The sequence below is a fragment of the Choloepus didactylus genome, chromosome 16, assembly GCF_015220235.1.
Source record: "Choloepus didactylus isolate mChoDid1 chromosome 16, mChoDid1.pri, whole genome shotgun sequence".
NCBI lineage: Eukaryota > Metazoa > Chordata > Mammalia > Pilosa > Megalonychidae > Choloepus > Choloepus didactylus.
Genome location: NC_051322.1, coordinates 19,902,939 through 19,930,149, shown reverse-complemented (window position 1 = coordinate 19,930,149; position 27,211 = coordinate 19,902,939). Strand labels below are relative to the sequence as shown.

The 27,211-nt window shown below is 45.6% G+C and overlaps 1 long non-coding RNA gene across 1 annotated transcript in view; it reads left to right on the top strand.

Moving 5' to 3' along the window:
- Positions 1 to 27,211, top strand: part of LOC119511163 — a 67,128-nt gene that overhangs the window by 3,328 nt on the left and 36,589 nt on the right. Inside the window, exon 2 of the long non-coding RNA XR_005212165.1 lies at positions 26,369 to 26,472. This is a non-coding gene — a long non-coding RNA (uncharacterized LOC119511163). The remainder of the gene's footprint in view (positions 1 to 26,368; positions 26,473 to 27,211) is intronic.

Here is a 27,211-nt window from a genome sequence, read left to right as displayed (position 1 = left end):
CAGAGTTTCTTTCCTTAATATTGAATGACTGATCGCTCAGTGGGTCTTCTACATTTGTTACCTTGACAACAGAGATGTGGAAATAGAGAAACTATTAATTATGGCCCTTGGAAGTTTCGGTAGATGTCTGATAGTAGGATGCAGTTAATAAAAAATGACAGGGCAGCATATTGCCCCACCAGGCTCTATTTTAGCTCTCCTTGAGAGCAAGTTGTCTTCGTAACCGTCCCTTCAATTGCTATGCTATCAAACCCTGGTGAATCATTTGCCCTGATCCAGTGATCCACATAGGCTGGTGTTTCTGCAGAGCACATACACTTCCACTGAAGAAGCTGCTGCTGTGTCCAGTATGCAGTTAGGACTGGTCTGTTAGCTTTCCTGAAACTTGTTCAGCTGCAGCAGGAGAGAAGGTTCTTGCTCGCCTGGGCCTTGGAGACCACCATCAGAGGCAGGCACCTATCTCTGACTTTACACATACATCCCCATCTCAGGTGTTGACTCGTAAGATGTTTTCCCCCAAATAATAATTTCACCTTTAATAATACATACTTTTTATATCCAGCTAGTCTGTTAGCTCTGCATGGGCAAGGACTGTCTCTGTAATACCTCCTTTGTAACTGGTGCCAATGGAACAGAAGTGCTAAATACACAACTACTATTTTTTACTCTGCTAGTATTGAGCACAGACACTGCAATGATGTGCTTGGCGATGTGGCTGTCACAGTGAGCAGTACCCTCTTCTGGGCCAGAGATGATGTCTTGTTCTATTCCTGGCAAATAATGGGAGTGCAGTGATGCTTAAAATGTCAAGTAGTGTCATGTACTCAGATGCACCAAGGTAATGTTTCCGGGTTCTGATAATCCTATAGGATGGTAGAATTTAGAATTGCTCTTTCAATTTCCTTATACAAGAAGTGTATCATTTATTGTATTTCTGTTCACAGTGAGGAAGGGAAGTGGTAGAGAGGCTATAGGATAGTTTAATAGAATGAACCTATGCTAAATAAACTACATATTTATGTAAATTACATTTAATCAGGAGCCCTTCCTGGTTCTTTCATTAACTGGATATGCCCCTAAAGAAGACACATTCTCTCTTGAATTCTAAGGTTTCAGGAGGTTATATCATGAAGGAAGAAAAACTGGAATTGTAAAATATCATGATCTTATCTAATTATGTTCAACACATTATGTTGCCAAGGTTTTTATGGCATTCTCCTCAATCAAGTAGTTTTCCATTGTGATCTTTAGAGAAAGAGTACTTGGCTGGAATTCGGTGCTTTGGGTGTTCTGAGCTTATTTAGCTTCTGGTAGTTCTTAACTGTGTATTACTCTAGTGTTTGGTCTGATCCAGTGGTTCTGAACTCTGATGTCATGTCCGAATTATGGAGGAAGCTTTAAAAAATGTACCAGCACCTGGACCTTGCCCCAGACAAATTAAATCAGAATTTCTGAGAGTGGGAACCTGTCCGGCGCTGCCCCGCTCGGTCCCCGGTTCCCGGCCGGCGAGGGGAAACAGGGAAGGAGAGAGAGAGATGCAGACTGCGCGAACTAACCTGGTCATGAATCACGACTCGAACCACACGGCAGTTGTGAAAGCAAGCCCTTTACTACAGCTAGATGAACATTCTGTGTTACTGGTTCCCACACGGGGCACGGCGCCTCGTGGGAGAGCAGCCTCGATGTGGCCGTCAGGCACGGCTCCTTGTGGGCTGTCTCACCCTACCCCATCCGGGTAAGACCTTTTATACACAATTAACAACCAATAAGCTTCTAGGCTAGTATCGCGTATACAGGATTTCGATTGGTAGGAGCGGGTGGCGGATACATGCGTCACTATGCGGAAACAGGATGCAGGCGCCATCTTGGCTCACTCGATGGGCGGGGGTAACTCTAGAGCAGGCTGCAGCGCATACGCTAGGCCCGATTCGGGAGGCGGCTTTCCACATCTCCCCCTTTCTTATTTATTTTTGACCCAGTGTCTCCAGTGATGAGCGTGCTCCCGTGAACCCAAATGGTTCACAACCTCTTTGGTGCTTTGGGGAGTCTGGACTAGGCCTCAGCCATCCAGCGGCGGAGCCTCTAGCACCAACCAGAATGCTCACGTCATATGGAGACCGGAGAGTCCGTAAGCTGGAAGCAACGTGACTCTCCCTGCAGTGCTTTGCCTGGCAACTGGGGAACAACGACGGGGGCAGGAACAGCAGTAACCAGAGTCGGGGGTGTCACTAGGTGTCTCTGTGCAATGGCTAGGGTCCAGTCTGGCCACAACTAGGACTCTGCCCTAGAGACCCACCTGAGACAAAATTATGACTACTGGTGTCGCCTTTTACACCCGAGAAAACAGCCATGCGATTCGCTACAAATTTTGCTCCAAAGCGCCCCACCTGAGGCGACCAGGAAGGGGTATGGTTAATAAATCGGTCACTATCGGGGGTAACAGAGGTGGGAGTCATAGCCATCATAGTGGTAACACGCAATTGCTGCTGCGCTTGAAACAGGCGTTCTAGCAAACATTTAACAACGACTAATCCCACCAATAATCCCACTGCAATGAGGATCCAATTAGTTAAATTGGGCCAAGAGAACCAGGAAGAAACACTGTGCAATAGTTTCTGTAGAACCTCGCCTAACCCGGAGAGATCGACTTTAACGGGTTTTAACTTGATCCCCCCAATTGTGTCTAAACTAGATTCCACCTGTTGGGAGAGATTAACAAATTCAGGAAAATATGACCTTTTCAGCCAATCAGAGACTCTGGAAATGCTTCCGGTCACGTTGGCCCTGACAGGAGTGACACAGAGTTTAACCGTAAGCCACCGGGTGTCACATGTTTGCTGAAGCACTCTCCAGAGTCCATCTATTTCCAGTCCAAGTTCATCTATCTCCGCTTGGAGTTTCTGAATGGCCTGGAAATTTAAGTTCAGCATCTGATTGTGGCGGCGTAGCACGTCTCGGGTAAGGTTGACCAAGCCATTTACCGTTTCCATCGTTATGGCGAGCTGCCGATCTGTCCATGCTTGTAGCACAGCCTGCCCGATCGTTGGGACAAACAAAGAGGAAGCTACACTGGCAGCATTCGATAGCCATTCTTTTATGCCTCTTGGACGCCTAGACTTAGAGAAGGGGATATTGTTAAGTGAAACAACTTGAGAAACAGGGCCAACCCAGTCGGTTGCCTTGACGGGGAGCCAGACATAACTTGGGCGATACACTAGGATAGCGGGGCGGCGAGGCATCCGGGTCTTTGGAACGGTTGCAGACTGTAGGAGCAAGCCCTGGAAGGAAAAGGCACCTTTGAGTCTCCTTTTTACTCAAGATCCCTTCACAAGACTGGCGGCTCTTCCCTGTAACGTTAAGAAATTCAAGCAAGACTCCCTTACTTAACTCGCCATTACCAGTTTCACAAGTAGCATTCGCCGCAACTGTGGTGTTGACAACCTTGACAGAGAGGTTAGCAAAAGAGAGGATCAGTGTGTCATTGGTGAGGGGGAAGGACTCGTTGAAGCTTGTGGAGGAAATATAGTTCCACTAAAAAGAAAAAGGCAGATTAGAAGGATTGCTATAGGAGAGCAAAGAACAGAGTTACCGATCCTCTTTTTGGGCAACCGCGGGGTGGTCAGTCCTACTATTATCGTCTTGTCGGTCGTCGCCATCATCAGCAGGGTCGGAGGCTTGGTCTAATGGTTCAGGTTGTATATTCGTTGGCGTTTCTGACAGCTGTTCCTTGGCTTCTTCAGGTGATGTCACGGTTCTCACCAGTCTTTCCGGAACCCACACTGGTTGACGTCCTGGTTCCTGGGGAAAAACACAAACAGAGCCTCTGGCCCAGCTGAGCACCGGGTCAGGGCCTTTCCACTGCCCCGACAGGACATCCTTCCAACGGACTAGACCTCTATGCGGAGGACTCGGGGTGGTGTGTTGCAGGGCAGGTGTCATTCCTTGTGAATTTTCGTTTAAAAAATTATATGTGAGCAAGGCTACAGACAGTCGAGCTTTTGGGGACAGGCCGTGGCCTATACCCTCTTTCTGTTTTTTAAGCAAGTCTTTGAGAGATCTGTGCACTCTTTCAATGATTCCTTGCCCCTGAGGGTTATAGGGGATGCCATGTTTTAATTGGACATCCATGTTGTCACAAAATTTTTGGAAGGATTTACTAGTGTAGGCAGGCCCGTTATCCGTCTTTAACGTCTTTGGCTTACCCCAAGCTGCCCATGCAGCAAGGCAGTGTGCAATGACGTGGGAGACTCTTTCTCCTGGTTCAGCAGAGGCAAATAAAACGGTACCAGCGTCGGAAAGATGTGCAGCTGTCGAGTGGCTACATCTGCGCTATGGTTCCCCTGGGCCATAGGGCCAGGCAAACCTGTGTGGGCTCTAATATGGGTTATGTAAAAAGGGTGTTGCCTGGTCCATATAACCTCCTGTAGTTTGGCAAAGAACGTCCTTACTGTAGAGGAATGTTTAACAATGCCCACCGTTTCTAAAATTTGTACAGAGTTCACAACATAAGCAGAATCCGAGACGACATTTAAGGGCTCGGAAAGGCTTTCCAGGACTGCAATGATAACCTGCAGTTCTACCCATTGAGGCTTTTGTGGTTGGAAGAGCACTGTTTTAGGAGTGTCCCCCTCCACACAATACGCCCCTGTTCCAGAGCTGGAGCCGTCCGTGTATACGGTGGGGGCGCCTGCTAGTGGCCTAGGAGAGGTTACTTTGGGAAAAATCACTGGGTGCCGGGTGACAAACTGCAAGAGAGGAGCCTTAGGGAACTGATTGTTAATGGGACCAAGAAATGTACACCGGAGAATGGCCCATTGATCTATGCATCCGGTGAGTATCTCAAGCTGCTGGGAAGAATAAGGCACCCTGAGATTTTTGGGCTGCTGACCGAAATGCTGCACAGCCCTTTTAATGCATTCTAGGGCCAAGTCTGCAACCGCTGTAGGATAGTGCTCTAGGACTTTTTTGGGGGAAACTCCAGGGTGGACCCAGAGCAGCGGCCCCCGCTGCCACAGTACCGCAGTGGGCTGTAATTCTGTCGGCAGCACGCAGGCTTCAAAAGGCTCATCAGGGTCTATTCTCTTCAATGCAGCGCCACTGAGCGCCTGTTCCACCTGGCATAGTGCTCGCCTTGCCTCTGGAGTGAAGCTTCGAGGTGAGTTTATATTAGAATCCCCCTTCAACAGGTCGAACAAAGGTGTTAGTTTGACATTGGGTATTTTTAGGTATGGACGGATCCAATTGATATCCCCCATGAGTTTTTGTAGATCATTGAGAGTGTGTATATTGTCTAGCCTGAGAGACACCTTTTGGGGGGAAACATGAGTGGGTGCGACTTTCGCCCCCAGGAAAGTGGTAATGTCAGTCATTTGGATTTTTTCAGGGGCAATCTCTAGGTTAGCTTCTCTAAGACTAAGGACTAAATGTGACAAAACTGTTTTAAGAAGATCTGTGTCTCTATGGGCTAAGAGAATGTCATCCATATAATGGATGATTTTCACTTGAGGGAACTGCTGCCGAGTGCTAGCTAGCTTCGCAGCGACATACAGCTGGCACATGGTAGGACTATTAGCCATGCCTTGGGGCAGGACTGTCCATTCAAAGCGTTGACAGGGCTCCTCTTGATTACTAGAGGGCACAGTAAAGGCAAACTTAGGGGTGTCTTCAGGGTGGAGCGGAATAGAAAAGAAGCAATCTTTCAGATCTATGATGAAAATCGACCAGTGCTCCGGTAATGCCGAGAGGAGGGGCAGTCCCATCTGAACGGGCCCTAAAGGCTCCATGCAATCGTTAATAGCTCTTAGATCATGTAGCAGTCTCCATTTACCAGATTTCTTTTTTATTACGAATATAGGGGTGTTCCACGGTGACGTGGAAGGGGCGATATGGCCCTTTTCTAGTTGTTCTGATACTAGGGCGTGCAACGCTGCAAGTTTTTCCTGTGGCAAGGGCCACTGAGGCACCCACACCGGAGCCTCGGTTTTCCATTTTAGTTTTATAGGTGTGGGTGGGAATCTCTCCTCAGTGGCCCCTATGAAAAACCCAAGCCTCGTCTGTCAGACTTGGGGGCAGCTTGTATAGGCTCCGCACGTCCGTGCAGTGAAGCTCCTAAACCCTTGCCGGGGGTATACCCCATTTCTTTTAGCAGTCGCTTAGAGGTTGGGGAGTAGCCGCTAATTAAAGTAACGTCCATTTGGGTCAGAATGTCTCTTCCCCACAAAGACACAGGCAGGGCTAATACATAAGGCTGGAAACTGCCTTGGTGTCCTTCTTCATCGGCCCAATGAAGGGCAGCTGCACTGAGCATGGGCGCTGAAATTTGGCCTATTCCTCTAATGGGCTCTTCCGCCCTGCTCGTTGGCCAGGTGGGGGGCCATTCTTGTTGTCTTATGATAGACCGATCGGCCCCTGTATCGAGCAGGCCCAAGAAAGATCTGCCTTGCACCTTAATGGTTAGCATAGGTCGAGACTCCAGGGACATATGGAGTCCCTCAAAAATCGCTCCACTGGATCCGAACCCTTTTTCCCCTCTCTGTCTGATTCTGCTTGGAAAGACTGCATGTAAGCTGGGTAAGAGCAGGAGCTGCGCCAGCTTATCACCTTCTGCAATGACTAAGGTGCCCCGCTGAGATTGAACCATAACTTGGGCACGGCCTGTGAAATCTGAATCTACAAGTCCTGGTATAACTGTTAATCCTTTCAGGGCCGTGGATGCTCTTCCCAATATGAGCCCTACAGTACCAGCCGGTAAGGGCCCCTTGAAGGAGGTCCCTACTAACTGGACACCCATGGAGGGGGTTAGTACGAGTCTGGAGGTGGCACAGAGGTCCAGTCCTGCTGAGCCGGGGGACGCACGAATTTGATCGGATCCTGTGTTGTCGAATGGCATGCAAGGGGGTCCGTCGAAAGGGCGGACCCCCTCTTCCCGTTTTTTGGAATCTGCTCGGGGCGGCCAGAGAGGCGTCTACCCTGCGCATCGAAAACCGATTTACAGTCTTCTGCGCGGTGGGGGCCTTTGTGGCAACGGCCACACGGCCTGGTTGCTGCACCTGGTTCGCCAAACCGTTGAGTGGCAGGGGGTTGACGTCTATTGGGACAATCTCTCTTAAAGTGCCCTGATTGGCCACAGCCATAGCACCCGTTAGACTTTGCCCCTAAGGTTCTCGGGCTTTTTGTAGCCACCTGTAGGGAGCTGGCTAGCATGGCAGCTAGACCTGCATTAGTTAAAGGGCTGCCAGCATCTCTACAGAGCCTGACCCACTCTGTCAAATTTTTTGCTCTGTTTTGTGCCAGGATAACTTTGCACTCCTTGTTGCACTGCTCAAAAATCATTTGCTTAACCACAGTCTCTGCTACTCCTGGATCTGAGAAGATTCTCTCAGCTGCGGTTTGCATCCTGGCTACAAAATCCGCAAATGGTTCTGTGGGGCCTTGGTGTATATTGCTGAGTGAGGCCTGAGCCTCTCCCTCACCTGTTAGCTTTTTCCAGGCACCCACAAAACAGCGGAAGATCTGGGCATAGACCTCTTGTGGGAAACCCGTTTGGTTCTGGGCATGGGCGCCTCTCCCCAACAGCATGTCAGCATTCCACCCGCCACGTCTCCCCGCCGCATTCCTTGCGGCCTGCTCTTCAGCTAACTCCTCAAACCATGCTTTCCAATCTATGAATCGGCCTGACGGCAAGCAAGCACGGGCTAGCTGAAAAATATCTGCGGGTGTATGATTTAGAGCAGAGAGGTTCTCGATCATGTTCAAGGTATAAGGGACATTGGGGCCATACTGATGGACGGCCTGCCTCAATTCCCTCAATAGTTTGTAATCATATGATTCGTGCCGATTGCCACCTTGGGGATTGATAATAACCGGGTACATTTCTGAGACTGGCTGCGGCTCAAGTGGCTGGTAGCCACCCAGCATGCCAAAAGGTCTAAATGTTGTGAAAGGGTTCCATCTCCAGAAATGTCTCCCACCACTACCTAATGGCAAAGGGTCCTGAGGGCCTGTATACTCGGGCGGGGGGTACGGCAAAGGTTGCCCCTCCCCTGACCGACCCATCGGGGTTTCCGGGTCTGGCAGCAAAGGATAATTACATTTACTGGGCATGGCCACTAGAGGGAGCTCTCGGCAAGGTCCTTTGGTGGGACCGCCCAAGGCGTCAGTTGGGAGCTGGGGTGTCCCTGGGGGTGCAGCGGTAGACATTGGCGGGGCGGAAGGCCGCACGGGTGTGGCGGGAGGCTCCTCCCACTCAATTAGCGGGGATGCTTCCGCCTTCTCGTCAGTATCGCTATCTGACTCTGAGTCAGAGTCACTGGACTCCGGCGGTTTGCCCTTACAGGAGCCGTCCGCTGACGAAACTGACTGGGTTTCTTGGAGCGCGCACCGTGCTTCTTGCAAGACAGAGGACGGGCTTAGGCCGGTAGCTGATTCTAGTTCAAGGACCGCACGGACGGTCTCCCATATGGGTACTAGAATCGGGTCCATACACACGCCCGTCTGGCGCGCTCGGTCTATGTCGCGACCGAGCTTCATCCAAGAGGGTAGGCTAAGGCTGCCGGTGCAGGCAAACCAAGGGGCAAAAGTATCAACATCATCAAGAAAACGCTGAAGGGAGCTTTTCCTGACCGAGATACCCCGTTGTTTCAAAAGGTTCTTTAAGGGAGCTAAGAGAGGTGAACTTCCGGACTGCCCCATGATTGCAGTCGGCACTATACTTCAGTCACTCGGAGAGCTCTTCCGAGTCCCCCGGGGTCACCTGAAAACCCACGGGCCCTAACTATCATGTAATAAGACGCACTCACCTTCTCGCGTTGATCAGGCGCGGGAAGTCCGCCGTAAGCTCGACGCGCAGCGCTGCTCTCCTCACAGAGGGACCGTCGAGAGCGAGGCAGGAGGAGGAGCTTCCCCGTACGGGCCACCACTTGTCCGGCGCTGCCCCGCTCGGTCCCCGGTTCCCGGCCGGCGAGGGGAAACAGGGAAGGAGAGAGAGAGATGCAGACTGCGCGAACTAACCTGGTCATGAATCACGACTCGAACCACACGGCAGTTGTGAAAGCAAGCCCTTTACTACAGCTAGATGAACATTCTGTGTTACTGGTTCCCACACGGGGCACGGCGCCTCGTGGGAGAGCAGCCTCGATGTGGCCGTCAGGCACGGCTCCTTGTGGGCTGTCTCACCCTACCCCGTCCGGGTAAGACCTTTTATACACAATTAACAACCAATAAGCTTCTAGGCTAGTATCGCGTATACAGGATTTCGATTGGTAGGAGCGGGTGGCGGATACATGCGTCACTATGCGGAAACAGGATGCAGGCGCCATCTTGGCTCACTCGATGGGCGGGGGTAACTCTAGAGCAGGCTGCAGCGCATACGCTAGGCCCGATTCGGGAGGCGGCTTTCCACAGGAACCAAATATTATTAATTTTTAAAAGCAATTCTAAAACACAGTTAAACTTGAATTATTGGTCTATAACTCCCTTCCCAAGGGAAGATTATCTCAGGGCTCCCTCTTCGCTTTTTCTGGATGGATAATGCCAATAACCAAAAAAGAAATGAAGGCTCCTCTCAGACTGGAGCTCAGCTGTGAGGGTCCCAACTTCCTTTTCTGGAAAGAAATGAAGGAATAGTGTGGGGGTCTCCTGGGATGGTCTAACAGAAAATATATAATCACCACCTACAGCAGTTGCTGTCCTGGATGCAACTAAAAACATTATTTTAATGGTTCTCACATTCATTGCTTCTGTTAAAAACAACAGCAGCTTATCACTCATGGGTTCATTCTATCCATTAACTTGCATGGTGCAGTGACATCTCAGGAGCTTACATTATTTTCAGATCAACTATTTTACTGTCTGCAGAAAAACAGTAGTTAATTTAGAAAAAAATAGTTTTTATGGACTCTTCACTGACCCATATAAATTAATCTCATTCCCTAACTTCTTTGAATAATAATATACTTAATATTCTAATGCGAAAATTTTTATTTTACTAATTTCACACTATTTGCCTTCATCATTAATCTGGTAATTTTCCTATATAGGGAAACTTTTCCGTGTAATAGAAAGGGGAATTTTAACTCACCAGAAAAATTTACCTAATTTATCTTTTGGAACATGGTTTGTCTCAAAGACTGGATTTTCCACTATACTTTTTAAATTGAAAAACTGCTCTGGCCAAGTCCTCCTCAGGAAAGGCATCTGCCCACATTTTTGTCCCAGAAAGTTTGGCTCTTAGAGGAGGAAAAATAGACTCAGAGTGAAGGATGAGTATGAGATAGGCCATCAATTTATGAAATTCTCTGGGGCATGGGAGGGGATAAAGCTGGAAGGACGAGGCTGCAGTCCACCCTCCTGCAGCTACTCTCTTTCTCATCACTTTGCAATGTTTCCATATATATGTTCATAAGCAAATAACTTTATTTTCATAAACTCAAATTTCAGACTTTAAAAACATATAAATTCTACTATTGTCATTAAGAACTTCTTTTGCTCTTCTCTGAACTTTCCTCTCAACAGTGTTGACTCTTACTTAGGGCTTTATTACTTCCCAGCTTCTTCATTGTAGCAGTCAAGATAGGCTATGATATACAGTAACAGAAATCCACATTTTATTGGCTTATAACAATAAAGCATTATTTATTGCTCACAAAACATGTCCGTGGTAGGTTGTCTGGGTGTCTGCCCTCCATTGTATTATCCTTGAACTGAGGTTTACAGAACAATCACTGTGTCTAAGGTTTTTTGATCACAATGGCAGCAGAAGAGATAAATCATGCATGGGCTCTTGAAGTTCCCTGGAGGTGGTTCACATCATTCCATATATATATATATATATATATATATTTTTTTTTAATTGTTTATGCAATCATTTATTAGCAAGCAAGCAGGGAAGGTTTACACAAATTACTCTGTAAACTCACTGACTTTTCAGAGCTCTGTCCACACCTTGCATGAAAGATTCACTTGAAGCAGATACAATAATGCAGAAACAGGATTCTGCTACCCTTCCTTTTTTTTTTCTGTTTTTTTTTTTAACTCAGTTTTATTGAGATATATTCACACATCATATAGTCATCCATGGTGTACAATCAGCCGTTCATAGCACCACCATATAGCTGTGCATTCATCACCCCAATCTATTTTTGAACATTTTCCTTACACCAGAAAGAATCAGAATAAGAATAAAAAATAAAAATAAAAAAGAACACCCAAATCACTCCCCCCATCCCACCCTACCTTTCTTTTAGGTTTTGTCCCCATTTTTCTACTCATCCATCCATACACTGGACAAAGGGAGTGCAATCCACAAGGTTTTCACAATCGTACTGTCACCCCTTGTAAGCCACATTGTTATACAGTCATCTTCAAGAGTCAAGTCTATTGGGTTGGAGTTTTGTAGTTTCGGGTATTTACTTCTAGCTATTCCAAAATATTAAAACCTAAAAAGTGTTATCCATATAGTGTGTAAGAATGTCCATCAGAGTGACCTCTTGACTCCACCTGAAATCTCTCATCCACTGATACTCTCATATATTTTTACCAGAATAAATAGCATAGCTATGCCTAATCTCAGAAAAAAAGAGAAATAAATATAAAACTAGCATGTATCTGAAAAGCAGAGACATGGAAATATTTACTGGCACATCTGCCCTTATTAAGAACAAATATTTGACTCTATCGCACATGTTTGGGCAAATTATACCAATGCTATCCCTAGAAAGGCAACTTTCTACTAGACCAAGTTCAAAATAAAGTCCAGGATCATTAGGTAATGTATGGCAATTTCTACTCCAAAGCGTGGTGGGTAATGCACCTTTTGATCCAAAGACAAATAAAATCAAAATACAAGTTACCAATCACAAAACATAATGATGGAATGGGGACAGGACAACCCCTATAAAATTCCCATTAAGGAAGAGAAAGACTTGGGGACACTTAGCCACTGGGACACAGCAATTCTAATAAAATCTCATTGGGAAAATGTGATGAGGACTCTCAATCAAGAGGGGAGGGAATATTCTTTGATTAGGCCCAATTTGGCTCCTCGTTTTTACTTCCAGCCCTCTGCTCTCCAGGGCTCTTGGCTCTGCTAGATGGAGGCTCTACCTTTTCCAGTATCCCCCTTACCACATGTGAATTGCAAATATGTCCTCCTTGGGAATGCGCAGCTTTCTCAACCCATTTGCTGTCCACAGATGCTTGAGGGCCTAAGGGTAATGTTAAGGGCTAAACTAAACAGTCACAATCTATGTATAGTGCAAGTTAGTTCCTTCTTTGTCAGTACATCTCTCTCCAAAACCTAGTAGGCTTTATGCAAATTCGATGGTCATTAGCTTTGTAAGTCCGTTTTGACTTCCTTGTGGGTACCTGGAACTATCAGTCTTCAGTGAGAGAGCTATACCTTTAGTCTCTTTTTACTGAGCCCTTTTGACCAGTTGAAAGGATTTACTGGGAAGTACGTTAATCTATTCTTAGGTTGCAGCTAGATTCAGTTAGAAGAGCTTGTTATGAAAGTCTCCTTACTATGTCTTCTATTTTAAAAGATATAAAGAGTGAGTATAATTTGGAGAAACCTGAAATGTATATAATCTTTTTCTAATTAAAGGTCAAAATTTTCATATCAGGTCTTGACTAAAATATTTATATAAAAATTTTTAACTCTAAAAATGCTCTTGACATCTGTGTTGCTGATATAAATTGAATAATTTTTAAAATTAAAATTATTTCACCAAATGAAGTATCCCCCAGATAGTCTAAACAGAATATTCATTCTAAATATAATACAATATATTCTAAACCTCTCGCAAAATAATCAATAAAACATAGACATACAAATTAGCATAAGGATGAAGAGGTTCCTAAAATACATTTTCTACAGATTTTTAAAATCACAACAAATGCAAAGAACAAGCTGATGCCAGTAATTTTGAAAATTATCACCATAATTTTCTCAAGAAGTAGTAAAATAGAAGACAGTGAATAACATGGAAGGAATTGAATCATTAACTTTGCTTCACCGCATGTAGAGACAAACATCAGGCCATGGTGAGTTTATACATGAGTTTTACAAAGATAATCCCAACTTTATTCAAAGTACTTCATCACAGAGTAAGAGAGGGCCCCTCAATCCATTTGATGTATTTGTATAACAGAATATAACAGTACCATACAATTTTATACCAAACTCCTTTGTGAACACTGAGGCATGTATCCTAAATAAAATATTACCAAATCATGTTGAGTGGTGTGTGCATATCTAAAAGAAGGCTCAATAACTTAAAAATAGAATGCTCTCCTCATTAATCTGTAAATTCAATGCAATGTCAATCAAATGATCAGCAGGTGTTTTTTGTTTATGTTTTGAAAGTTCACACAACCTAATCTCAAACTTCTTATAAAGGAATAAAGGGCCAAGAATAGCCAAATCATTTTGAAGTTGTCAAAAGAAACAAAGTCTTCATCATAATCAAAGCTGCAGGGTTACTGAAAGAAAAACTGAGCAGAGAGATCTCGAACCAGGGAAGATCTGGAGTGAGACTCTCAACAGGTATCTTGTGACTGCTAATGAAAGCATTTGGAATTTCTAAGTGGGGGTTACAATGACCAGCTGACATCAAAGTTCCTTATGACAATGGAGGTCTTAAAAAGTGGGGAGCAGATATCCATTGATTAGTACTTAGGCTTGTGCATTCTGATAAGCTGTCTCTACTGGTCAACTGGTGTTGCTTATCTGGAATTTTATAGGGTGCATTTCACTGTTTCTTTTTCTCAGAAAGCTACAGCAGGTCAATTTTTTTTTTTCGTCTTCTGGAAAATCCTTTTTTTTGGAAAGGGGTCCCTCCCTCCTAGCAATACCCCATGCAAATGGTCTTTTTATTTTACTTGACACAGCAGCAGCAGGGATCTTAGCTATCATGTACTCCATACATTGTCAGTGTTGCTAGTTTATATGAATAGTGAATATATTCTTTCATTATTTGGTTAGCCTTCATTCATTTTTATTATTTTGGGGAGCAAATTCAGCTCTCTGTTTTGGATTTATAGATTATAGGAACCACAAGGATTTTTCAGTTCTTCCATAAGAAACACATTTTCTTCTCTAGTGTTCATTACAACCAACACCTACACTTTCATTAATTATCTACATCATATTGGATAGAATTTTCAATCTGTTTTCCAATTTCTCACTAAGAAAAATTGTAAACTCTGAGTCCATTATAGGTAAATTTTTCTTTGAAGTCTTTTCTGTGTGTTAAATAGTTCTCAGCAAAACTTCTGAAATCTTTAGAAATTTTACTTGGCACATCTCTTTAAGTAATATTAAGAAAATATGAAAAAATATTAAGGTTTGTATATCTGGATGATGGGTGAATTATTCTCTCTTCTACATGATTGATATATAGCACAATTTAAGCTAATTTAAAAACTCATTTATGGTAGAGCAGATAAAACTAAACTGACATTCAGAAAACTAGAATTTTAGTCACTCCTCAGCCGTTAAGTATGTGTAACTTAACTGTCTAAACTTCAGTTTTCTCATTATAAAATAAAGCTCCCAGAATAGAGCTGTGGTTTAAAGCCATAGTCTGTGTCCTTGCCACCAAATAGGAATGTCCCTGGCTACTCCAACCCATGTAATTCCCCAGAATTTCACAGACCAGAAATGCAGTGCACCTTGAATTTTTGCTGGAGTCATCAGTCTTTATTTGTCAAAGAAGTGACCACAGTTTATAATTCCTCCTGCATATTTCTCTGTGGAGGCAATTATCGTGAAATCATCAATGTAATACACTAACTGGCTCTAAATGGTTATCATTTCCAAGTCCATCCTCACTTAATTATAGCAATATGCCCATAAATTCAAATATCCCTGTGGGAATACTATGAATGTATATTGGGTTTCATCCAAAAGAATGCAGACTGAGCCTGGCAGGACTCCAATTTTGTATTGAAAAGAAGGGAGCTGGGTCTGTACTGGCACACTCACTACTCCTGTTGTCTAGTTGCCCTTCCTGCACCATTTTAGGAACAGCCGAAGCAATGAAAGGCTCCACCTTGTTTACTCCTGGACAGTCTTTCCTTAACCTCCACAGGGTCTACTTTACATACTGATCAAACTGGACTGTTGACAGAAGAGTTAGAAAACAAAACTCCCACTTCAATCATTTTCTTAACAAGGGTAGGGTCGCTTGCTGCCCTTGAGGCAATCCTAAAGTTACTACTTCATGGCCAATGAAAACTGGGCAAAAGGCACCTAGGCAATATCCCGGGTGAAAAGAGTAAGGACAGCTTGACCACTCAATTGTCTATCCATTCCAGTAATGTGTTTGATAAAGGCAATGAGGCTTCAGAATTACATCTCCAGTGATAATTTCCAATTTGTAACCCATCCCACACCTTAATTCCCTTCAATACAGCATCTCCATCCATACCCCCTCCCTTTGTAGCATTGGGCCTTTCAGGACAACACCATCCCCTTTCTAAGGATTACTGTCCTAGTTTGCTAAGGCTGCTGTAACCAAGTACCACAAACTGGACGGTTCGAAACAACAGAGAATTTTGTCTCACAGTTCTGGAGGCTGGAAGTCAGAAACCAAGGTGTTGGCAGGGCCAGGCTCTCTGTGACGTCTAGAGGGAAGAGTCTATTACATACCCCTCTCCTGGCCTCTGGCCCTTGCCGGCAATGCTCGGCATTCCTTGGTTTGTGGCATAACTCAGTCTCTGCCTCCGTGGTCACACGACTGTCTTCTCTTTCTGTCTGCATCTGCCTCTTCTCCTGTTCTTCAAGGGCACCGATCATGTTGAATTGAGAGTCCACCCTACTCCAGGATGACCTCATTTTAACTTGCCCAATTCCATCTGTAATGACTTGATTTTCAAATAAGGTCACATTCTGTGGTACTGGGGATTAGGACGTCAACGTATCTTCTTGCGGGACACAATCCAACCCCTAACAATTACTGTCCATTGAACACCCATACCCTGCACAACTCAAGCGTTTTGCATACCACTACCAGGTTACTTCACTCAGACTGTTACATAAGACCTGAGGTTCCCCCATCAGGGGTGGGATGGTTGGGTGAGAAGCTCACAGGCTCTCAGTCTTCTCCAGATTGTATCTCTTTAACTGAGAGGGTAAACTCAGCTCTGGTTCAAAAGTTTTTCATTCCAAGCCACAATCCTCATAAATGATTTTGAATTCCTCAAGGTCAGTAAAAGGGGACTGGATTACATCATTTTCATTTAAAGTTTGCTGAGTTTTGTTCTGGCAGGTAATGTTGTTACTGGGGAATATATCTGATCTTGAGAAGCTTGGTTTTATTCTTTATCCTGGCAGATCTATTTCAGTTGTTAACTTAGTTCTAGGGTGCCTGTGTTCCTCGTCTTAGGGCTTTGTCTTCAGTCCTAAAGCCTGGCCTTTCTGGGGTCCCTACTGAATGTCTGAGGTGTTCAGCAAGGTCTCCTCACTCTGCCTTCAGCCTGCCTGGACTGGAACTCCCATTTCTCCCTGCACCTCTTGACCTCTGTTGTTTAGTTTCAAAAGCAGCAGCTGCTGCTAAGTCTCCCCCAGCTCATGCACAACCCAGCCCAGGAGGCCCATGGTGAATCCACACTCAGACTTCCAGAGCCTCCCTCTGCCCAGCTCCTTCTTCTCTGCTGCACTGTCACAACGCCCAGCCGTTTCATCCGTAGAAGACAACCACTGTGCCTTCTCAGTTCAGCAAGACCACCGTCCGTGTCCACCTTGGCTCTGCCCCCTATAACTGCAGCAGGCAGTTCCCCAGGCGGAAGGGATGATGGACTGCAGTTCACACATTGTGTCTCTTCTCTTGCGGTCGCGGTTGATTCGTCTGGGGGAGGGTGGCGGCCGGTTGCTAAATCCTAGGCTCCCAGGATTGCTCCGAGGGTACCGGCGGCGGGGGCTCTTTCCCGGAGGCGAGGGCGAGGCGGGGGACTTGGCCAGGTCCCCGGCGGGAGGCGTGCAAGTATGGAGGGCGGCGAGAAAGGAACAGGCGGGACACGATTTCTTTTAAGGATGATGAAAACCAAGAGAGTTTATTAGGGGAGAGTACAAGCTTATATCGGGCATTTAGAGGGCGGGGTAGCTGCAAGGGTTAAAGGCTTGGATTGGTTCTGAGAGGGCACGGAGGTTGACTGAAAAGGGGCGGGAGTTGCTCCGGTAACGGGGAGTGGGTGGGCAAGGTAAAGGGGGCGGTTTTCTCCGGCAAGCCCTCCCCAATGGTTTTTACTTTGGGGTGAGGAAATGGGGCCTGCATTCGGCTCCACTTTCTCAGGCCCGGGGGGCCGTGGAGGGCGCAACCACCCGTGCCCCACTACCTTTCCTAGGGGCTGATCAGTTCCCCTGGCCCAGGCCCGCCAAGTCAGAACTCGATAACAGTGTCCCGCATTTCCCCCTTCTTTTCTAATTAGAGGAAGAAGCTTACCGGAGAGATCCGCCAAGGGATGAGGGAAAGGGGAGGTGGGGGAAGGGATAGGGGTAGATGGTAGTTAGAGAGGCTGGAGCTCGACGTTGGTATGGCGCCCGGGCATTCGAGAGGGGCCTCGCTGCTTGCGGGATGGACGAGGGTGGCGACGCTGCGGAGGGTCAGCTTCTTCAGTGGAGGCAAGTTGTTGATACTGGACTTGCACAAATGATGAAAAGACAGCATTGGCTTGGTTCTTAGCAAGCTGAACAATTTTGCGGATAATGCAGGGCCCTAGGGTGAGAGCTAGAATAATCATTAGTAGGGGGCCGATGAGAGGGAGGAGGTATGGGAGGAGGGGGGTAAAGATGTGGGACCAATAGCTGGTGGCTTCACGGTCTTTTTTGCGTTGTTCCAGTCCCTCTCGGACCTTTTTTAGGCTGTCCTCGGCGAGACCTGTGGAATTGGCATATACACAGCACTCTTCTCCTAGGGCGGCGCAGAGGCCTCCTTCTTTGAGGAGGAGAAGGTCGAGGCCTCGGCGGTTTTGGAGTACGACCTCAGAGAGGGAATTGACAGAATTTTTAAGATGAGAAATAGCGTCTTGTAGGTGACGAATGTCCTCGTCAACAGCCGCCCGGAGGTGAGTTAGGGCGGAGCCTTGACTGGCTAATGCAGCGATTCCGGTGCCAGCGCCTGCAAGACCTAGGAGGGAGGCAATCGTGAGGACGGTGATGGGCTCTCGCTTTTGCAGTGGAGCAGGGGCTGCAGTTCTTTCCAGGCGGAGGAAGAAGTCTTCCTCGCTGTGGTATAGGACCCTAGGGATAAGGACAATTAGGAGGCAAGTTTCATTAGTTGTATTGAGGGTTTGCACGTTAAGGCAGGGGGTAAGTCCTGTAGAGGAGCAGAGCCATTGGGAGGAGTTATGAGGAATGAGAAATTTGGCAGAGCTGCTGGGAGATGAGTAGCTGGCACAGGCAGTGAGGCTGGGAGAGTTACTGGAGCGAGGGCGGATGCACTTTCCTGTAAAGGAGACTGAATGAAAGGTTAGGGGGATGGCAGAGGTATTCCAATTACATTCCGAGGGGCTGTCCTCTGTGTTTTCTGAAAAGGAGAGGTTGGAGGCAACTGGCTCATACAGTGAGGAGGAGGTGGAGAGGCAAAGCCAACAGGAGGAGGTAAGATTGGGGTAGGAGACATTTAGTGAGGTGAAGGTTGCTTGGATAAGGTTGAAGAGGGGAGAGGAGTAATGAGAGGGGGGTAGAAAAGGTTGGGGTGGTGAGGTTGGCGATGCGTTGTTTGCAGCTGAGGTGCGGCTGGTTGAAGCTGAGGTGCGGCTGGTTGAAGCTGAGGAAAAAGGGGGTTAATGACTTGGTTGGGACCTATGCCAGAGGGTGTTCTCAATGCAGTATTTTGGCCTGGTTGGTTTGCAGCCTCTTTTTTTATGAGAATATGCGTGGGAAGGGGCCACTGCTCCACCCATATAGGTTCCTCAGTATCCCACTGCAGAGGAACGGGCGCTGGAGGTGTTAAACGAGCAGTGGCGCACATTATTGGGGGGGCTGCGTGGTAAGCACTGCCCCAGAGGCGGCGAGGATGTCATGGCCCCATAAAATTTGGTCTATGGTGTGTAGAAATAACGGGCGGAAGGTGCCTGAGTGGCCCTCTTCATCCTCCCACTTAATGGGCCTTATGGCCTGAAGAGAGGTGGAGGTACCAGTGGCTCCCACTACTGAGGGACCATCGAGAACCATGCACATGGTGGCATACTGAGCGGGCATGCAAGAGACCTCTGCCCCTGAATCGAGCGTGCCCGTGTACCATTGCCCCTCTATTCTTAACTTACGAGTAGGCTTTTCTGGGGTGATAGGGACTGTCCAGAGAAGCGTTTTACTGCCGGTGAAGTGATTAGCTTTATTAGAACCGGCCGGCACGCTGCCTCTTAGGGGCGGGGCTGAGGCTTGCCCCGCTTGGAGTTTAAAGCTTGCTCAGTGCCCTGGCGCTGACTGCCGTCAGGGCACCAGGGATAGCAGAGGTTTTTTAAGCTATTCTTGCTAAGATCTCTGGGGCTGCTCTTGCAGTCGCGCGCCCAGTGATAGCCACGCTGGCAGCGTGGGCAAGGAGTGGGAGGGGGGCGCCCATTACGCTGAATGAAAGGTAGGCGGTTGATTTCTGCATTGGGGCACTCCCGTGCAAAATGACCGCTCTGCCCGCACTTAAAACAACCGGTGGTGGCGGCTAAGGCGGCAGTGACAGCGCCAGAGACAGCCTGGGCTAGGGACGCGGCAGCTGGGTCAAAGGCGCTGCAGGCGAGAACCCAGTCATCTAGACTTTTTTCCCTCAAGGGGAGAATGGCTTGCTTACAGGGGGGGTTAGCCCCTTCTAGAATGAGTTCTCGGGTGAGAGCTAGCTGGGCTTGGGGGTTGCTAACTTTTCTAGCGCAGGTTTCTTCGACTCTGGATACGAAGGTGGCGAAAGGTTCGTTTGGCTCCTGGAGGAGCTTGGTAAAGCTGTCAGGTCGACGGGCAGAGCAGTTGGCAAACGCGCGTAAGGCGATGCCTCTGAGGATAGTCCAGAAGGTGGCAGGGACATTAATATAAGCAGACGCATTTAGAAATGCTCCCGTGCCTAAATAGGCTTCGGGGGGATGATAGACTCCAGTGGCTGCGTCTTGCTCACTTTGCTTAGCTGCTTCCGCCTGGAAGTGAGCACGCCAATCAATAAACTGGCCGGGGTTAAGAATGGAACGGGCAAGCGAGGCCCAGTCTTGGGGGATGCAAAAGTCCATGCCGAGATCCTGCAGTATTTGGGAAGCGTATGGGCTACCCAACCCGTCCTCCTTGACGGCCCTGCGAAGCTGCTTAATAGTATTAGAGTCAATGGGATACCAGTCATACGGTTTCTGTGGTGTGGGGGTAAGGTTAAGAGGAAAGCAGCGAAAGGCACGAGAGAAAGGAGGACGCGCTTGCAGAGGGCTTGGCGCGGGAGTGGGGGTAGGGGGAGCGTTGCCCCAAGGGTTGCCTTGAGGTGTAGAAGGCAGCCAGGGGTTGTTAGTCGGCAGGGTGGGAGGAGCGGCGGCAGCTGCCGGTAGCGGCTCCGAGGGGGAGCTCGCCGGAGGGGGAGGCGGAAGTGGGAGGCCCCAAGCGTTGCAAGACGGCGGCGCGTTGGGAGTGGCTAAGGCATAGGATGGTGGACTAGCTCCGCCCTGTGAAAGGGTGGGGCCCAAGGCATAAGATGGCGGACTAACTCCGCCCTGTGAAAGGGCGGGGTAAAGCGCATGCGGTTTCCGGCCCAGCTTAGGGCTGACGTCATCGCCGGAGCACTTCCTCCCCTCGATGGAAGAAGAAGGAGGAAGTTCGCCATCTTGGCGAGGCTTAGTATTGCTTTGTTTTTGGGGGGCGACTTCGAGCGCGTTGTTAATTTGCTCGACTAAGGATTCTGTGTCCGAATCGTGGTCTACATTAGTATCGCTGTCTGAATCTGTTGACTGGGTTGATAGGGCCTCCTTGGATTTAATGGGGCCTCGATCAGGGGGGAGGGAGCCTTGAAGGCAGGAGCGGACGGTTATTAAGGTGGGGAGCAAGCCGGGAGGGAAGCGCTTGCTCTCATGTTCCATGGCGTTGGTGACCCGATCAATAAGGCGATCATAAGTAACAGGGTCCCAAAGATGGCAAGTGGTGAGCCATGGGTTAAAGGGCAGCAGGAGGTCCCAGTATACCTGCAGCTGCCGGACAGACACTTTACAGCGATGCGTGTCTAGGAGACCCGCCAGAGCGCGAACTTGGGGTGCTTGGCGTGCAGATAGACGATTACCCATAGCGGAGTGAGAAAAGAGAAAAAAAAAGGGGGGTTGATTATTGAGTAAAGAAAATGAGGTAAACTGTGGCAGCGAGGCCGAAGGAGATGGTGAGAATGGAAGGCAGGAGCCTCTAGTAGCGAGAGCAGTTTGGGGGGGGGGGGGCGGTTGCAAAGAGGCACACCGCGCGAAACAAAGAAACAAAGACACAGAGGACCACAGCAAAGTAATGGAGGGGAAGAGGGAAAGCTACTGGAGGAAGAGTGTTAGGAGGAATGTGGGGGATATAGGAAGAGAAGACGAAAGGTAGTCGGGGGTAAGAGTTAGGTTAACGTGGGAAAGGAAGAGCGGCCCGGGCGCGGAGCGGCGTGGGAGGGGCGGCTCCAGACGTGTAGCGGCGAGGGAGGGGCGGCTCCGCGGGGCGGCGAGGGAGAGGCAGCCCTTACTTTGCAGGCGAGGAGAAGGGGAGCTGGAGAGGCGTCCGGGCGAGCGGGTGGTTTCACTGGACCGCTGCGTGGAGAGGACTTTTAATTCCAGGGGCCCCACGTTGGGCGCCAGTTGCGGTCGCAGTTGATTCGTCTGGGGGAGGGTGGCGGCCGGTTGCTAAATCCTAGGCTCCCAGGATTGCTCCGAGGGTACCGGCGGCGGGGGCTCTTTCCCGGAGGCGAGGGCGAGGCGGGGGACTTGGCCAGGTCCCCGGCGGGAGGTGTGCAAGTATGGAGGGCGGCGAGAAAGGAACAGGCGGGACACGATTTCTTTTAAGGATGATGAAAACCAAGAGAGTTTATTAGGGGAGAGTACAAGCTTATATCGGGCATTTAGAGGGCGGGGTAGCTGCAAGGGTTAAAGGCTTGGATTGGTTCTGAGAGGGCGCGGAGGTTGACTGAAAAGGGGCGGGAGTTGCTCCGGTAACGGGGAGTGGGTGGGCAAGGTAAAGGGGGCGGTTTTCTCCGGCAAGCCCTCCCCAATGGTTTTTACTTTGGGGTGAGGAAATGGGGCCTGCATTCGGCTCCACTTTCTCAGGCCCGGGGGGCTGTGGAGGGCGCAACCACCCGTGCCCCACTACCTTTCCTAGGGGCTGATCAGTTCCCCTGGCCCAGGCCCGCCAAGTCAGAACTCGATAACAGTGTCCCGCATTCTCTCAAGGACCACAGTCTTGCACTGCCTTCTATTCAATGCCAGAAAACTGTGGCTTCATATGTTGTCCACTTTTATGGTTACTTATGATTGAAGATCAAGTACACTACCAGTTATGCTTTCAAGGCTGTAAGTGGAAACCCAAGTGTCTTTTTTCCAAGGTGAATTATTTTTTAAACAGGCAAAACAGCATATTTTCTTAAACATGCCAGCAGATGTCAGCAAAGACAAGGCAGTGAGATATGATATGTATAAGAATGTCGAATATTTAATTATCAAAGTTAGAGTTCAGTCAATTTTCTAAATGGAATGACTCCCCCTATAATTAATTCCCTTTTGGGGAGTGCAGAGGTGGTACTGTGATCTTGCAGTGTGGCAATAGCACTGCATATCACTCAGTTGCTCTCACCTATCATATTTCCTGGGCTGCTCAAAGCAAATACCATGAAATGCGTTGGTTTTAACAATGGGAATTTATTAGCTTACAAGCTTACAGTTTTGAGGCTGAAGAATATGTCCAAATCAATTCATCATCAAGGCAATGCTTTCTTCCCAAAGACTGACTGCTGGTGATCCTCGGCTCCTTTGCCACACAGCAAGGCACATGGCAACGTCTGCTGTTCTCTCCCTTCTCCTTGGGGTTTCATTGTTTTCAGCTTCTTGCTCCCATGGCTTTCTCTCTCCCTGTCTGAATTTCATTCTCTTATAAAGGACTCCAGTAAGAGGACTAAGACCCACCCTGGGCCATGCTTTAGCTGAAGTGACCTCATCCAAAGGTCTTAATTACAATAAGTTTACACCCACAGGAATGGATTAACTTTAAGGATATGATTTTCTGGGGGTACATACAGTTTCAAACCACCAGGTGGTTAAACTCAGGAGGCCATTCACAATGCAATCATATACAATAGTTTTCTTAGTCCCACTTTGAAGGGCTTATTATACCATTTATCAAACCTATATTTATAAAAAATGTCCAAGATATCTTTATATTTTTAAAAAGTATGGTGTTGCTAAATATGAAGTACTTGTGTATTGAGAATTTATTATTTTTTCCTGCAAATAACAATTCATATGACTTTAGTGATGATTGCACATATCTATGAACATACTAAAGACCATTGAATTGGACACTTTAAATGGGCGGATGGATGGTTTGTGAATTATATCTGAAAGCCACCATATAAAAAGAATGGTAGGAAGGTTTTAAGGAGTATAATTTGTCCTCCAGGTGAAGGTTAAAAAAAGGCAAGATGAAATTCTTCTAGTGTTAATAATGTTCACAGTTTGCTTTGCTGTTTCACATGTTAAAGTGTACCTTTGTCTTTTAGTTGTTTCAAATGCTTTTGAAACATTGTTCAGTTAATTATAGAACTTATAGAACAGTAGTTATTGTGAAAATTAAGGATGGTTTTTAAAATTGAATCAGTTGATTATGTATGCTCAGGAAGTAAGCATACTACACCTTTCTTAAAAGTGCCCTGAATTTGTGTTCATAGCTTTTAGCAGCTTCTGAAAAGGGTCCTTGAACTCCCCAAAGCCTCAGCCCTAACAGGGCAAAAATTCTATAAATATTTTATATATATTTATATATATGCTGAAAGATACCTAAGTGAATTTTGTTGACTCTAAACCAGGAAATCAGTGTTAATATAGGTTGTCAGTCTAACAGTAGAAACTATTTGTTATATAAACTTGGACTTTATAATAACCACTTTACGAAATAGAATATTTCCATTCATGATAAAGCCAAGGTATAGCTGTTTTGTTATATTTGTTAAAAGCAAGCTGGAAAAAAGATATTGTTCTCTTACATTTCCACATTGAATCAACTTCTTACTGATTATATATTAATTTCCTCACCATACCCTGCACAGAGCAGCAAGTATTGTTTGTGCAACTTTATATTTTACTTTGGAGCTTAACAGTATGAAATAATTTGACCTTAAATCATATCATGCTATATTATAAAACCAATCTGGTGGGATTTACTGTATTCTGTTTCTATAACTGTAAGTGAAGATAATGCTCTTATTATCTTTTATAAATTCATAGCTTGTTAAATACACACATATGCATATTCACACACATACATAGATACACATATATAGACACATATATATGTAATCTAAATTAGATACACCTTACTATGTAACATTTTTTAGAAGTTTTCCACATGGGCATAATGAATAAAAGGCAGCGGTTTTGTCCTTCAGGAAGTTTACCATTTAAAATCTTTGAAAAATAATTATGAAAATAATGTTTTACTATAGAGTGTTGAAGTATAAATACATTCAATATAAATTCTTTATTCCATAGAAAGGATATTTCTATTTTTAATAAGATACCCCATATTTTAATTTTTCCCTATAAATGCTTAAGCAATGCATTAAATCATATCTAATAACAACAAAAAAGACCTCCTTAGCATGCAACTGAGATAGCTTAATGTATGATTATAACAAGAGCCATAGATTGTATACTTAGGATGGAGTATATGGTGTATGAATAAAACTGTTACAAAAAAAATAATAAGGGAGGATAACGGGTATGAGATATTTTGGGTTTTATTTTTTATTTTTATTTCTTTTTTGGGAGTAATGAAAATGTTATAAAATTTATTGTGGTGATGAATGCACAACCATGTGATGATACTGTGAGCCATTGATTGTACACTTTGTATGGATTATATGGTGTGTGAATATATCTCGGAAAAATTGCATTGAAAAAAAGATAGCTTCATGCTCAGCTGGTATAAGAGTTTAATTCTGTTATCTTTAAGAATGCAATATTTCCTTACATCAGTTTAAAAGGTATGTCATATCCTATTTAAGTAAATAAAACCAAAATGCTGTCTTTTTACCAATGCTATATTCTGTTCTAAGGGTCATGATATTGATAAGATAGTTGTGACTGAGAACTGTGATAGCTAGATTAGTGGAAATCCTAAGAAGGATATTTAATTCTATCTGGGTGAAAATTATATTCTATCAATGCAAAACCAGTCATTTTATTCAGCTAGCACAATAATGCTTGTAGGAATAAATATCAGGTGAAACTTGATATGGTCCATCATTTAAATTTCCAGTAGTTAATTTGATACAATCAGCTGCTAAAAACTACATTAACTTAGAATTTCAAATGCTATAAAATATTTCAAAAGTCCAGGGGTGCATTTGATTGAGCAAAGACACTGTATATAGGGAAAAATCAGAAAAATAAGCCTAGTTGACATTTGAAAAGCAGGTGGTAGGTAACTCTTTTTAAATTAAAGGAAAGAATCCTGCCCCCTCATACACATCACAAATTCCAGGTTTTATCAACTTCTAAAAACTTATTTTACTATGTGTGTTAAAATAATTACAATATTAAATATGAAGGTAAGCTTGTTATTTGGATAAAGGGAGAAAAGAAAGAGAATTAAGGAATGCTGCTGATGAAGCTTTAGACGCATAGATATTTTTACGGTTAGAGTGTGTATAAAGCTCTGAAAATCTGGTAGGTGTCTGAAGATTCTGATTTATGTTTAAGTTGGAGTGATAATTAGAAAACAGTTTAACACTCACCCACTCATTTGTATCAAGATCAGCTTCCCCTCAGAACTTAGTGTCAGCAACTCTGCCTGTTTATATTTACCCAGACTGGACTCAGACTAACTGCTGAGTATCAGCACATTTACACGGAGCACTGAAACCTGAAACACACTAAATGCCAACATTAGCAAATATGGAGATGACTTCCTTTTCTTTCTTTCTCTTTCCTTCCTTCCTTCCTTCCTCCCTCCCTTCCTTCCTTCCTACCTTCCTTCCTTCCTTCCTTCCTTTGTTTCTTTTTTGACATTGGCATTTGACCTTAAAATGTGTGTATGATTATCTTAGTTTCAAAGAAATTCAGAATTTGGTTTGACAAATTAACCAACAGGCTTATTATCAGTTATGTCTACTCCTGCTCTGTCAAATCTGTCATACAAATTCTTCCATCACTGATAGTCACCTCTTTGTTTTTAACCTCACAGAGACAAACATAGAAACACCTAACCTCAGATCTTCATCAAAGACCTCCCAGAGATCCAACCCAGGCAGCATCAAGGGATCTTAGCCATCATCAACTCCACACTTTGTGAGTATTGCTAGTTTATCTGAATAGTGGATGTATTCTTTTCATTCTTCAGTTAACCTTCATTCATTTAAAAATTTTTTTTATTGAGATTGTTCACATACAGTACAATTATCCAGAGATCCAAAGTATACAATCAGTTGCTCCCAGTACCATCATACAGCTATGCATACATAACCACAATTAATTTTGTTTCAATTTTTAGAACATTTTCATTACTCCAGAAAAGAAATAAATACAAAAAAGAAACTCAAATCCTCCCATACCCCTAACCACTCCCCCTCCATTGTTGACTCATAGCATTGGTATAGCACATTTGTTACTGTTGATGAAAGAATGTTAAAATACTACTAAATGTAGTATATAGTTTGCAACAGGTATATTTTTCCCTATATGCCCCTCTATTATTAACTTCTAGTTATAATGTCATACATTTGTTCTGGTTCATGAAAGAGATTTCTAATATTTATACAATCACAGACATTGCCCACCACAAGGTTCACTGCTTTATACATTCCCATCTTTTAACCTCCAACTTTCCTTCTGGTGACATACGTGACTCTGAGCTTTCCCTTTCCACCACATTCACACACCATTCAGCACTGTTAGTTATTCTCACAAAGTGCTACTGTCATCTCTGTCCATTTCCAAACATTTAAGTTTCAGGTGTCTAATTCTCCAGTTCCTGAGTGTCTTCTTCTGCCTCTTGAGATCTGCTGAGTCTCCATTGTGTCTTTCATCT